A 14276-nucleotide genomic window follows, 5' to 3' on the forward strand; every position below is an offset into this window, starting at 1 on the left:
ATCAATACTTTGTACTTTCGCTAAATTAATGTATGAAAATTTAAAGATTATTTATACAATTATTTGTAAACAAAATAGTATTTATGCTATATTAAAATAAGATAAATTGGAACTTGATATTTCAACTCAATCACATATTAAAGTAGAATGCTATGTTGTTTAAAATCTCAAAAATCATTTATAAGGATAATACAATTTTTAGAGTTCAGTAAATTTTTTCTTTTTAATAATTTGATAGTTAACGAGCGAGGGGGATTGAATCCTAAATATCATAGAAATACCAAAAAGTACCAACCAATTGAACTATAAAACTCTTGGCTTAGTAGCCTCCTTTTTAAATGGTTCAAAATATTCACTCATTAATCTAGATAAATTTAAAATCTTCAAATAATAGGGTTAAATTATAAAAATAATAATCACACATTACTCATAATAAACTTAAAAATCTTCAAATAATAGGGTCAAATAAGGAAAATAATAAATTTCATGAAAATAACTTAATATATTTATACTATTATTAAGGGAGACCATTTTTGGTGTCCACTTTTTAAATGGGTCAAAATGCCCTCACATATTAATCAGATTTAATTTAAAAAAAAAAAAAAAAAAAAAAAAAAAAAAAAAAAAAAAACTAATTTTAGGGTTGCATATGGTAAAACCTAAACTGTAAGTTGCTTTTAAACTTTAAAACAGATTATCCATATTACCCACTTTTTGCACTAGAATACTGCTTACAACAATAGATATTTTTCTAATTAAAAACAAGGTTAAAATGCAAAACTCACCCTTCATATTTGACTAGAATTCATTTTAATCCTCTAACTTTGCTTTCGTTCATGTTAGTCCTCTAAGTTTAAAATTTATTTGATTAAGGCCTCTCCATCTACTGCTATTAAATGTTGCAGTTAATTATCCAGTTTTTTTTTTTTTTTTTCTTCAAAATTTTTAAATTAAAAATCCAATGAATGATTGAAAAAATATTTTCCAAAATTTATTTTTTAAACAAATTTTAACGGAAGTTGACGGAAAAGCCTTAATTGAATAAACTAGAAATTTAGTGGATTGAAATGAATGAAAAAAAAAAAGTTAGAGAACTAAAAATAATTCTAGTATAACTTAGAATGCGAGTTTTGCATTTTAGCCTAAAAACAATTATACGTATTATAAACTTTTTAAATGTTGCTTATGTTGTTGTGATGGGGAATATCTGGATCATTTGCTACTTCACAATAAGTTTTCTCATGCCTTATGGTATGAAACTTTTGAAATGTTTGGGATTCGGTGGGTAATGCTGAAGTCAGTTAACTCTCTTCTCTTTGCTTTGAGAAATTGGTTTGGAAAGCACTTATCAATCATATGGAATATGGTCCCAGCATGTTTAATGTGGATCGTTTGTCAAGAATGTAATACTTGCATTTTTGAAAACAATGAGAGACCCCATAAACCTCTTAAAGTCTCTTCTCTTCGGTACTTTGTTTCTGTGGGCTCGTATTTGGTGTTGTATGAGTTGTTTGATTTTTACACTTTCTCTTTCTTTTTGCTCTTGATTTAGTTGTATTTACTCCTCGTACAGAGTGCTAACTATCGTGAACATAATGTTCAATTTTTTTCAATAAAAGTTTTATTAACTCTATATATATAGATACGAGATGGATTCAAGTTACATATGGTGTAACTCTAAAGCCTTTTTCTAAACTATTGGATTTAAGTAGATCCAACGATAAAAAAAGACACTCATTAATACTAATATTTTGATTAGGATCTCATTAATTATCTCTTATTTATTGCATTCCATACCTATCTCTAAACCTTAAAAAAAAAAAAAAAAAAAAAAAAATACAGTATACATCTCTCTCTCTAATTTTTTTTCCTCCGTTTCTCAAAAAAAAAAAAAATTCCTCCATTGCCCGTCTCTTTGTCTCTCTGTCTCTTTCTCCTCTGCCACTCTTCCACCTCCAAGGCCAAGTCGCTAGCAAAAAAAAAAAAGCCCCTAGTTGCACAATTGGTTAGTCTCCCACTTTTTTTCACCTGTTATAATTTCTTAGATAGAACTAATTTATTGTATTCAACTATATTGTAGTACAGACGTTGAAAATTTTGGTAGCTGTTGTGGTTCTTTTTATATGCAATAGTAGTCTTTTAGTTCTTTTTATATGCCCTATACTATGTACTATTCGAGCCATAACACCGTCTTGATTTGCATCGAGCTAACTTAACCTGCCAGGTTTAAAGGTACACTACTTTTACATAGTCTATTCCCTTCATTCAATTTCACATGTTACTAATTTTTTATTCCAAGTTTCCACTGACAAATATTACTACATGTCTTGATTTAATATGAAAAAAAATGGAGATAAATAGATTTGTTCTATCAAAAACTTCAGCATACTCTATGAACCTATCAAGGGCTGTGATTTATGCTAAATGGTCAGCAATATGTATGTTTAATTGTTAAAAGGAATTACCATTTTCTATAAATGGTCCTTTGGGTCCAACACTGTAATTTCAATTTGAATATTTGTGGTTGTATATACTTCTGAACAGTTAAAAGGAATTACCATATTATATTTATAAAAAAAAAGTTCTTTTTATATGCAACTATATTTTCCGGAACAAATTGCTATTGACTAAATCTATTGGGTCTATTAGTTCTTGTTATATGCAATAGTAAATATAATGTATCAAAATAGCTATTGCATGTGTAGATATAACCTCTGTTTTTCTATTGGGTCATCTATCGTTTTTTAATCTTGTAAGATTTCCTCTCTATAAAGTTAATAATTGCCACCTCCCTCTTTTTTATTTTTGGGGGGTGGGGGTGGTGGTCCTTTCATCGGAAGATAACAACACCTTATGAAAGTAGTAGTACTAACTTGCTCTAATTTTTTAAATAGGCTCTTAAAGTAAGATTTATTGCTTATAAATGATTGTGAAAGACTTAAAACAAACACTTCATTTTGCAGGGAAATGTTAGAAGGCTCATAGACAAACGTTTTGATGGGAATACAAAATGTATTATAGTGATTATGGAGCAACAAAAATGATCCTTAGACCTCTGCTTCACCTAGTATTGGAGTGATTATGGAGGTTTGAGAGTGATTATGGAGCAGCAAATGCTATTGTATCTGTTGTTAGTTGTTACTGCTAAATGTATTTATGTTAGTTGTACACTTGGACTCCCATTGATTGAATAAAATCGCTTCTTCATATATCAACTTTTGTAATTAAAGATGTTTGGATTAAGAGATACTGTAACTCTGCTGCCCATGAAGCTGCTAAATTTTTTTAACATGTGTATTTTATCTTTAGATCAAAATACGATTTTGTTGATCAATTTCTAAAAGCGAAAGAATCCTTAATCAAGATAATAGGCAGGTTGCTAATGCATTATAGGACAACATGTTGACCATGATTGATTGAAAACCATCCTAGGAGATAGTAACACATTTTGGGAAAATTGTTAATAGGTTTCCTCCAAAACGTTTTCATTATTCTAACAGATTGCTTCTCCAATATAAAATTTTATCCAATTTCCATGCAATTTAAAATCATTAAAATTATTGGTATGCCCTAGATTACTAATTTTTTTACAACAATCTGTCTATCTCATCTTCAAAACTTTCAAAAATAATATACAATCCCCAACCATATGCTCTGAAATCATAAGTTGTATAAGAACACAAATGGTTCTAAGCAAATAAACCAATACTAAGTAAATTTTCTTCTTTTCTTTATATTGCCATGCAATTTCCATGCTCCCTAGTATTATAGGCAATAGAAATGAATTATAAAACATACCCTAAACCCATAGTGTAAAATGATACTACTTAAATCCAAAGTAACAGCCAAGTAAAGAGGTCTACCATTTCTTGTTTTTCACAAAAAGTTTTCCTTTGTGAAAAATGAATATAGAATTAAACAAAGGGTATAGAATTGCTTAAAAATCTGAAAAATGTGCCATAAACACACCATTAATCACATTAAATCAAAGCAAAATTAAATGAGTAGTTGTAACCAAAACTATAGCTACCCTGCTACTACCCTCCATATATATGTTGTCATGGAACAAAAACTAACGGCTAAGATTCTTAGCTAGAAAGTTCCAAATAGTATTCCAACATAGGTCCTTAAAAAAACAAAACAAAAACAAAATAAAAAAACCAAAATGTATTGTTTTGTCATGATTAACAACATAGGTCCTTAAATGCTTATATTTTAAGCTACTTGGACTCTATATATCTCAATTCCACCAAGCGAAGCTCATTTTGTTATTCTCTTCAGCCACATGTACCTAAAGTAGAAAAAAATGTATAAGTAAATTTGAAACAAAAGATATATATTATTACAATCAAAATTAAAAAAAAAAAAAAAAGACTAAAAAAATGAAATTAAAAAACTCACTTTATGCTAAATCATCAATATTATTGGCATCAAACGCTGTCATGTTTTCTTCATCTTGTTAATCCCTTCTTTCGCCATTATATTGTTTACAAGTACGACGATTATGACCATAACTCCCACAAAGTTGACAAGATCGTCTTTTTGTTGTTGCATGAGCTAAGGATATTTCAAGCTCACCTTTAATTCTCCCACCATGACCTTGTTTCTCGGTGCTTTTCTTTCGACCTTTGGTTTGTGATACATGTGGATCTTTTATATTCAAAGGAACATTGGGAGAGCAGTCTTGTACTTCAACAATGGCAACTAATTCACCACTCTTGTAATGCATATTCATTTCATCATTTTCATTACCTTAAAGCAATTGATTTTCCATTCCAAAAACTTTCTTAAGGGTCTAGTCTAAGTCGAAGATGATCATTTCATATATATCTTCATATTTTTCAGCAAGGTAAGACAGTTGACTTACACGATGACAAACATGGATGCTTTATAAGGCTCTTGACATATGATGCTCATCCTCACACCTTGATCTATATTCTACACTTTTGATTTACTTTATTTGCTTCTTTTGTCCAGCGTTGTAGGATGTAGTGGCTAGGAATCTCAAAAATATTTTTAACTTGAAAGATTAATAACATATGCCTACAAACAATTCCCATAAACTCATAAAGTTGGCAGTCACATTCACAAACTTTTGATTCCAAGTTCAACTTCACAATAAATGCATCATCTGGATCAAAGGAACTTGTTACTTTGTACTTATAAAAAGTTCCATTTTTCCAACCTTTTCCTTTGTAAAATGATAACTACTCACCAACTCTTTTTGGAACTTGCTAAATATGGTTCTCATGTATATAGAAGCAGCTTGATGCTCTATTTTTTAGCCAATTACCAAAGAAGGACTCTTATGTCTTGAATCAAAATCTTCCTTTCTTTCTTTCTTATAACGGCTATCCATTGCTTTTACAAATTTGACCACAAAATCTTGTAGTGTAGTTCTCAAACAAAGGAGTCAAAAAACACATTGATGCTTTCATTTCTCTGGGTAGTGTTCATTCTTGCGAAGAAAGTATTTCTATTATACACCGGTATCCATGACTCTCTAATATTATATAATCCTTGAAGCCATTCATTTCTATCCAAGCCATGAGTTAATATTAGGCTTTTCCAAGCCTCCTCAAATTTTTCCACACTAGGTGACTCACGTATGCATCTCTTCAACTCACGTTTGAATATTGACTTCTTATGATATATATGGGAAAGTTTCTCTTGAAATTTCTTCTTAATATGACAAAGGCAAAGACGATGACGAGTTCTTGGGAATACCTTTGCAATAGCTACACCCATGGCTAAATCTTGATCTGTAATAATAGATAGCGGTTTCTTCCCCCATATTGCTTGAAGCCAAGTTTCAAACAACCACACAAAAGTTTGTTCTGTCTCATCTTGCAACAATGCACAACCAAATACAATTGATTGACAATGATGGCTTAACCACGTAAAATGAGCAAATGGCATATCATACTTGTTTGTTTTATAAGTCGTGTCAAATGTCACTACATCCCCAAAGTATTGATAAGCCATTCTTGATCGCGCATCCACCCAAAAAAAATTAACCATAAGGCCAACATCATCACATCGAATTGCATAAAAGAAATTGGAGTTGTTAGCCTGTTGTTTTTGGCAACAATTAAGGATAGCTGAGGCATCTCTAGCATCTAGATTTTTTCCCCTAACATCTCTCAAGTGATTCCAGCAATCTCTACTTGTAAATGTTTGGTCACTTACATTGAATATCATGGCAACTTTTTCTATCGGAAGACCTTCATCAAAATTTTCAACAAGACTTTTGGCAGCAATAGACATTTTTTTTGTGGCATCGGAGGTATGACACACCTTTTGGACTAATTATACCATGATTGTGGTTGCTGTCAAATCCTTTCACAATCCATTTCTGCAACTTTTTATTCTTCATGACTCTAAGCATTGCTTTGCATCCAGTTCTAAGACTTGAACAACTTCTACGGGCCTTTTGTTCATCATCTCTGCTCTCTTCATTATCAAGTGTCTTTTTTCTTTTGTGTTGCCCTTCACTACAATATACATAAATACAACTTGTTATATTATCACTTCTAGGTGGTCTTTTACTGGTATGGACACAGATTCCAAAACCTTCTCTTTTTGCAAATTCTTTGTAAAAAGTTTCAACACCATCAAGGGAGTCAAATTGCATTCCGACATATGGCTTGGATTTCAACTCACAATCAACAAAAATCTTCAAGCGGTAACTCTTGCTCTAATAACTCTGGATTGTTTGGGGCATCATATACCTCTTCACACTCCAATTGCTATTTAGTAATTATAACAACCAATATAAACAATGAATAGAAATATAAAATATGTAAATATATTTCCAATTGTAGCTACAAAACATAAACAAAAATTTGAATAATTCCATATCTAAAGAAATAGTCACTTTGAGCCAAGTACTATTCGATTTAGTAGCCAATACCTGTAGCTAAAACTAATAGACCAAATATAAGGAAAAAATGCTCATACACCCCTTAAACTTTGAAGTAGTGGCCAAGACACCCCCTAAACTTTTTTATTGGCCAATTTACTCCATAAACTTTGCACACCTGCCAAATTAATACCCCAGTTAGTCTACTGTTAAAAAACTTACGGAATAGTCACAGGAGACACACGTGACTTTTAAAAAACAAACTCAGTCCTGTTAATTTGAAACCAGATGGATTGAAGAAAACAAAAGAGAGTTAGGTCTGGCCGGAGAGAAGAGAGAAAGAGGCAGCCACCGCAGAACGTCACCCATCATCTCTTCGCCCGTGTCCCGACGGCGCTTGGTGGTTCTGCAGCTCTGTTTGACAGCCACCACTTGGTTTTTTTCTTTTTCTTTTTCTAATGCAAGTATTGTTATTTAAATCCACAAAGAGCTCTCTATTTTACTGATCTACTTGTGCGAATTTCTATAAGAATTTCTTGATTTGGTTTAATTTTTGGGGTTGGGTTTTAGTGAGCTGGTTTGTTTCATAGAAGTTAATGGAATTTATAAATGAAATAAACATTAAATTTGGGGTTGAAATTACAGTATACATATTAGGTGAATGAATTATATTCTTTATATTGTTTTGCAATAGATGTTTTATGTGGCCAGTGCTCTAGTGAACGTGTACTGCAATACTGCTTTTGAGTGTGCTATACAACTGTTTGATGAAATGCCTGAGAGAGATATGACTACTGCTCTAATATATCAGCTCTTTGATTCTGTTCTCTAGCGGAAGATTACATTTTGAAGTTACTTTTAATAGTTCCAAAAAAAAAATTTGTAGAAGAAAATTTGTAAAGGTAGTGATTATTTTACAGAGTTTGTTTGATTTTATTTTGTGGAAAAATGGCTTCTTGGAGGTTGTTTTATTGTATTCTACATTTATACTATTCAAAATACTGTTTAGTCTCTGGTCTTCTCATGTCTTGTATAAATGTATAATAATGTCTCTTTTCAGTTGGTGGAATAAGAGAGAAGGACAACACAATTTAGAGTGCAGTTTAGCAAGCTTGCCAAGAGGTGATATTTTAGCACTTGGTGTGTATATTGTTAGATGTGTTATCTAGTTGCTAATTATTTGACTCTTTATTGGTTATTTGTAATGAATTATATTCTCCTTATTGTTTTCTCTAAATAAGTAGTCTGATGAAAATCACTAGCTTTAAGGGAACAATTTAGCTTATGGATAGGGAGTTTAGTGTATTTTTTTCTCCCATTTCTATATTGTTTTTCTTTTCCAGATCTTTCTATTAATCTTCTTATTAATTTTTTTGTTGCAGCCATGGATGAAAGTCCACTTTCACTTCCTACAAATGCACCTTCTATGCCAAATGTACCACCCCTTAAATCCCAATATGATTCTACTGAGGCTGAAGGCCAATTTGATTTGTTAATGTTCCAATTTGTATGGAGGATGATGAGGATGATGAAGATTACAATTTAAGTGACTCTGTTGAATCTGATGATGATATAAATGAAGATTTTGGATTGGGGGATGATAGAATTAGTAGAGAGATTTGGGGCAAGTAACTTTAGGGAGTTTGGAATGGTGAAGGAGATGATCATACTTGAATAGCAAAGATTTGGCTTTTTTTAATTATTTTTTTCTATGGGGATGTAAAAAATTGAATGTTTTTTTAATTATATTTTTTCATATAAAGAAATTGAAGAGGACAATATCATTTTTGTATTTCTAATAAGATTTTTCCTTATTTTTTCTCCTCTGATGTTTCAATATGAGTAGAATGCTTTTTTTTTTGGTGATGACAACCTTTATATAAAAAGCAAAGTACAAGCAATTGAAGCAAGAATCTTTTTCCAAATCTTACTAGACCAAAATCAAATTGAACATTACATACTTGTGAACATTTTTATATATTACTTTAAATTTAATCTAAATATATAGATATATTACATTACAAATCCTTTTTTTTTCTAGCACTCCTACATCAATAGTCACTTCATGTAAAGATGACGTCTAACATTAAAACTCAATACTAAATAAAAGGCTACCGCAATCCCCTGATGATCCAAGAAACCACCAAAAAACACTAAGCCACTTAAAAATCCTCTTATTCATTGCTGCTTCATTCTTAAGTCTTCGGTTGGTGTCCAATAGTCCATTAATAACACTTTTGCTCCTTAGGGTGAATTCAATATCGTGCCATTCAAAGTAGTTACATACATTACAATCCTACACAAGGAGAAAAAAAAATAATTATTAGACTATGCACAAGTTATAAACCAAACACAATTAATTGAAACCAAAACTAACAAATGAAAACCTCGCACCTAGTGCTTGCACCAAAGGATTCAAAAAAAGAAAACAAAAATATGTAATTCTCTGGATTAGAATGCATATGAAATAAAATCTCACCAATAACATGCTGCCTTAGTGATTCAAAAGATTTACAATAAACAAATGTGTCAAGCAGAACATTTGTGCAGCACTAGGTTCTCCTTTTTGTTATACTGCTTGTAGCAAGCAAAACATCTATGACTGTAAACAAATATGTCAAAAATCCGTAAATCTTATGGAGCCAAGTCAATAAATTACATAAGCAACAGAAAAAATAAACCTCACTGCAATAACCTTCACTTGTTAACATCAATTTGTACAGTTTGCCAATTTAAACAAGACACGAGAAGATTGAAGATTGAACAATATTTTGAATAGAATCAATGCTGGGGAGTGGTGCAATGCAAGAAAAAAAGAATCAAAGAGTTGATATATTAGAGCAGTAGTCATATCTCTCTCATGCATTTCATCAAACAACTATATAGCAACCTCAAAAGCAATGATGCAATACACATTCACTAGATCACTGGCCGCATAAAACATCAATTGCAAAACAATATAAAGAATATAATTCATTCACCAGATATGTATACGGTAATTTCAACCCCAAATTTAATGTTTGTTTCATTTGTAAATTCCATTAACTTCTATGAAACAAACAAGTTCACAAAAACCCAACCCCAAAAATTAAACCAAACCAAAAAATTCTTATAGAAATTCGCACAAGCTTATCAATAAAACAGAGAGCTCTCTGTGGATTTAAATAACAATACTTGCATTAAAAAAAAAAAAAAAAAAAAAAAAAAAAAAACAAACAAAACAAAAAAAACCAACCAAGTGGTGGCTGTCAAACAGAGCGGCAGAACCACCAAGCGCCGTCGGGACTCGGGCGAAGAGATGATGGGTGACGTTCTGCGGTGGCTGCCTCTTTCTCTTTTCTCTCCGGCCAGACCTAACTCTCCTTTGTTTTCTTCAATCCATCTGGTTTCAAATTAACAGGACTGAGTTTGTTTTTTAAAAGTCACGTGTGTCTCACGTGACTATTCCGTTAGTTTTTTAACAGTAGACTAACTGGGGTACTGATTTGGCAGACTAACTGTTTGTCTTCGTGTTTTCTCTTTTCAGTTTTGTTTTCCTTTTCATTTGTTTTTTCTTTGGGAAAGCATGAATGTCTTCGTGTTTGAATTTTGATTAAGGTTAATGAATGGGCCTTGTTATTATGCTGTTGAGCTCTTTGCCAAATGGGTGCGCCTGCCTAACTCATATATAACATTAATAAAACAAAATGGTATTCCTTCATGCTGTTTAGATTAGAATAGATTTATTGTTTACTATTTATGCTGTGCTTCTACTATTTGGGCCTCTTTTTTGTAACTGGATCTGGCCCATTTTTTGCACAGGTTTTGGATCATTACTGTTTGTGTTTGGGTGAACAGATCTTTTTTATAGGTTGAACAGATTTAAAAAAAAGAAAAAGAAAAAAACAAAACAAAAAACAAAAACAGATTGTTAATGTTTCAAACCGATGAAAACCGATTAAACCGAGCCGATTAAACCGCACCGCTGTAGGTCGAAAAACCGACCCTAATCAGTATGCATCGGTTTTAATTTTATAAAACCGATCCCTATCGGTTCGGTAACAATTTTGAAAAAAAACCGAGCAAACCGAACCACGCAGACCCCTAATCAATATTGTTGTTGTTTTCTCTCGGTTATCCATTTTTTTGTTGTTGTTGTTGTTTTTTTTTAATGTAATGATGTTGGGTTTTGGATTTTAAAGGCTTGGGGAGAAGAAACTAAGCAACCCAATGAGGGAGATGAAGGTCCAGTAGCTCGTCCTCAACATCTCCGTTGGTGAGACTGAGAGCGGTGATCGTCTCACCAGAGCCGCCAAGGTGTTGGAGCTGAGGCCAGACTTCTGGAGGGTGGGCTCAAGTGGAAATTCAGTTATGACGTCACTGGGTCTCTTCTTTTTCTCTCGGTTATCAAAAGCTCATCCTCAACATCTCCGTTGGTGAGACTTGGGTAATATTTTGCTTTTTTTTTCGTTATTCGCTTTTTTTTCTTACGTCACCGGGTTTATACCACTCTCCGTTTCTTTCTTTCTTTCCTTTTTCGGTTGGTTGTTCTTTTTTTTTCGCTCCCCTTGGTTGTCTCAATTCTTCTTTTCTTCTCTTCATTTTTTTTTTGTTAGTTACACTAGGCTCCCTCCCATTGTCTTTATAAAAACTCTTATTCTCTTCTCTCATTTTCATCTATTGCTCTCTCATTTAGTTAGTCGTATTCTCTTTTCTCTCATTTTCATCCTCATCACTCTCAAAGATGAGGACGTCTCCGACGTCTTCCAAAAACTGAGACTGAGAAGACCGCCACTGAGAGCAAGACCGCTACTGAGACTGGTATCTTGTTTTTCTCTTGAGCAGCCACTCGGGCGGATCTCCTCATCCTTGAGAGATGAAAATGAGAGAAGATGAAAATGAGAGAAAATAGAATACGACTAAATGAGAGAGCAATAGATAAAAATGAGAAAAGAGAATACGATTTATAAAGACAATGGGAGGGAGCGTAACTAACAAAAAAAAAATGAAGAAAAAAATGAAGAGAAGAAAAGAAGAATTGAGACAACTAAGGGGAGCGAAAAAAAAGGAACAGCCAACCGCATAAAGAAAGAAAGAAAGGGAGAGTAGTATAAACCGGTGACGTAAGAAAAAAGAAAAAGAAAAAAAGAAAAGCAAAATATTACCCAAGTCTCACCAACGGAGATGTTGAGGACGAGCTTTTGATAACCGAGAGGAAAACAAGAGATCCAGTGACGTCATAACTGAATTTCCACTTGCTCGAATATATTGTAGAGGGGGCAATATAGTTATATAGGTAATCAATAGGGAGACATATATCGACAAGCTGTCTGCAAGGTATACATACTTGTGGCTTTCAATGTCAAAGATGCAAGCTATAATTGTTTGAAAGTGTTTACTAGTGCAATAAGATTTTATGCATGCACAAAGCTGGTTCAATAGCGTCTGATCCTCTGTAAAACTTGGCCTTTTCTAATTAACTTGTCATTTTTTAATTAAACCTGGTTATAAACATTGTCAACTGATGTTTCTGAAATTGATCTCAACTCTGTGCTTTTATCTTGGCCCCCAATCACAGGTGTCATTTATGTAGGCTTAGGCTGAATCTGCAGGTAATTTAACATGTAAGGTTGCATAAGAAGAGAATATGTATTGAATAAAACTTCCAACTAAAATATAAATGGACCTATTAATTGATGAACACTTTGAACAAAAATATGATAGCTAAATTTTGAACCAAAATACATACATGGGATGGTTAAACTCACTAACATATCAGGTTTGAAAGAGATGGAGCTTCCGTGCTTTCATTTGAATCTCTTGTTGAAACGGCTGACTTTGCAAGAAAGTGGGTACCATTCTGCAAAAAATTTGCTATTGGACCACGTACACCTGAGTTCTACTTTGAACAGAAGTTTGACTATTTGAAGGATAAAGTGCAACCTTCTTTTGTGAAAGAACGTAGAGCAATAAAGGTAAGCAACTGAAATGCTGTCTAGCTACAACTTCTCAATTACTAATTAAGGATTTTGATTCAATCCACATTAAACTTATGGCCAGCAGATTCTGCTTCTCTGAAGTGTTATTGTTGGCAAACTTATGTATTACTGTGTCTCTAAAACTAATCAGTCTCAAAATTGGTTCCATTTTGCTACAGAGAGATTATGAATAGTTTAGAGTGCGCATTAATGCTTTAGTAGCGAAGGCTCAGAAAAAACCAGTAGAAGGTTGGACTATGCAAGATGGAAGACCTTGGCCAGGGAATGACTGTAATGACCGCACAGGAATGATTCAGGTAAATGTAGCTTCTAGCTATATTTTTTGTATAAAATTTCAATTAATAGTGTAACATTTAGATGTTTAATATCTTACATTTCAGGAAGCATTTAGTATATAGAATGAAACAAGGCTTTTTCTCAAACTAATTCTTGCGCCTTAAACTTTGAAGCTTAAGGCCATTACTTGAAGATCTCGTTGGCATTTACTTGAAATTATAAATATGGAAACATAATTTTTGAGTGGATAGAATTTCTTCTTTTCTCTCGCCAAATTACAATCTTAGCAACTATTAGTCCATTAATGTTTTTACAGATCTTCTTAGAAAAATGCTTTTACATGGTGCATCCCTGTTTGTAAAATACGACTTTTTAACTATGGTATTTTTTTTTCATCGATTCAGGTTTTCCTTGGACATAGTGGTGCCCATTATGTAGAGGGAAATGAACTTCCTTGACTGGTCTATATATCCAGGGAGAAAAGACCAGTCTACCGACACCACAAGAAAGCTGATGCTGAAAATTCTCTGCACATAATTTCACAAAATTAATGATTGGCATTGGAACTCTAACATTACAATAACACTTTAATGGTTGCATTTACAGGTTAGGGTGTCTGCAGTTCTTACAAATACTCCCTACATCCTCAACCTTGATTGTGATCACTATGTTAACTATGCAAGGCAGTTTGTGAGGCGATGTGTTTCTTGATGGACCCACAAGTTGGTCGAGATGTATGCTATGTGCAGTTCCCTAATAGGTTTGATGGAATTGATCGCAGTGATCGATATGCCAACCGCAAAACAGTTTTCTTTGAAGTAAGTTTAAAAGATAGCACGTATGGATTTATCCATTTTTTTTGTTAGTTTCCTTATAAGCACTTGTCTATATTATGAAAGTAAGAAATATAAATTTCAAAGCTGTATCAAACTATATCAGAAATTCATCCATCATAAACAGTCAAATGATTAAAAATAATAATGGAAAATAAGTTTCTACATTAATATCTGGTAAGTATTCAGGATTTGAAAACTAGTTGATAACTTCATATATGGTAAATATTAAGGATTCAGAAGCATTTCAATTCTAGCTGTGTTTTTTAGTTGAAGTCCAACTCAAATTTTATTCTCTTCAATTTATGAATAGAATTAGATGTATTA

General features: G+C 32.5%; 2 long non-coding RNA genes and 1 pseudogene across 2 annotated transcripts; 2 read left to right on the top strand and 1 right to left on the bottom strand.

Annotated features, from left to right (window-relative positions):
• Positions 1-6949: 6949 nt before the first annotated feature.
• Positions 6950-8654, top strand: LOC126726343 (uncharacterized). Its single transcript, XR_007655824.1, has 3 exons — positions 6950-7297; positions 7923-7984; positions 8245-8654. It is a non-coding gene; the product is annotated as an uncharacterized LOC126726343 (long non-coding RNA).
• A 123-nt stretch (positions 8655-8777) lies between these two features.
• Positions 8778-10543, bottom strand: LOC126726345 (uncharacterized). Its single transcript, XR_007655836.1, has 2 exons — positions 10098-10543; positions 8778-9158 (listed from the first exon to the last, which is right to left on the bottom strand). It is a non-coding gene; the product is annotated as an uncharacterized LOC126726345 (long non-coding RNA).
• A 2069-nt stretch (positions 10544-12612) lies between these two features.
• LOC126728384 (cellulose synthase A catalytic subunit 8 [UDP-forming]-like) overlaps positions 12613-14276 on the top strand; it is an 87786-nt pseudogene continuing 86122 nt past the window's right edge.

This window comes from Quercus robur, chromosome 5 (genome assembly GCF_932294415.1).
Source record: "Quercus robur chromosome 5, dhQueRobu3.1, whole genome shotgun sequence".
Classification (NCBI taxonomy): Eukaryota; Viridiplantae; Streptophyta; class Magnoliopsida; order Fagales; family Fagaceae; genus Quercus; species Quercus robur.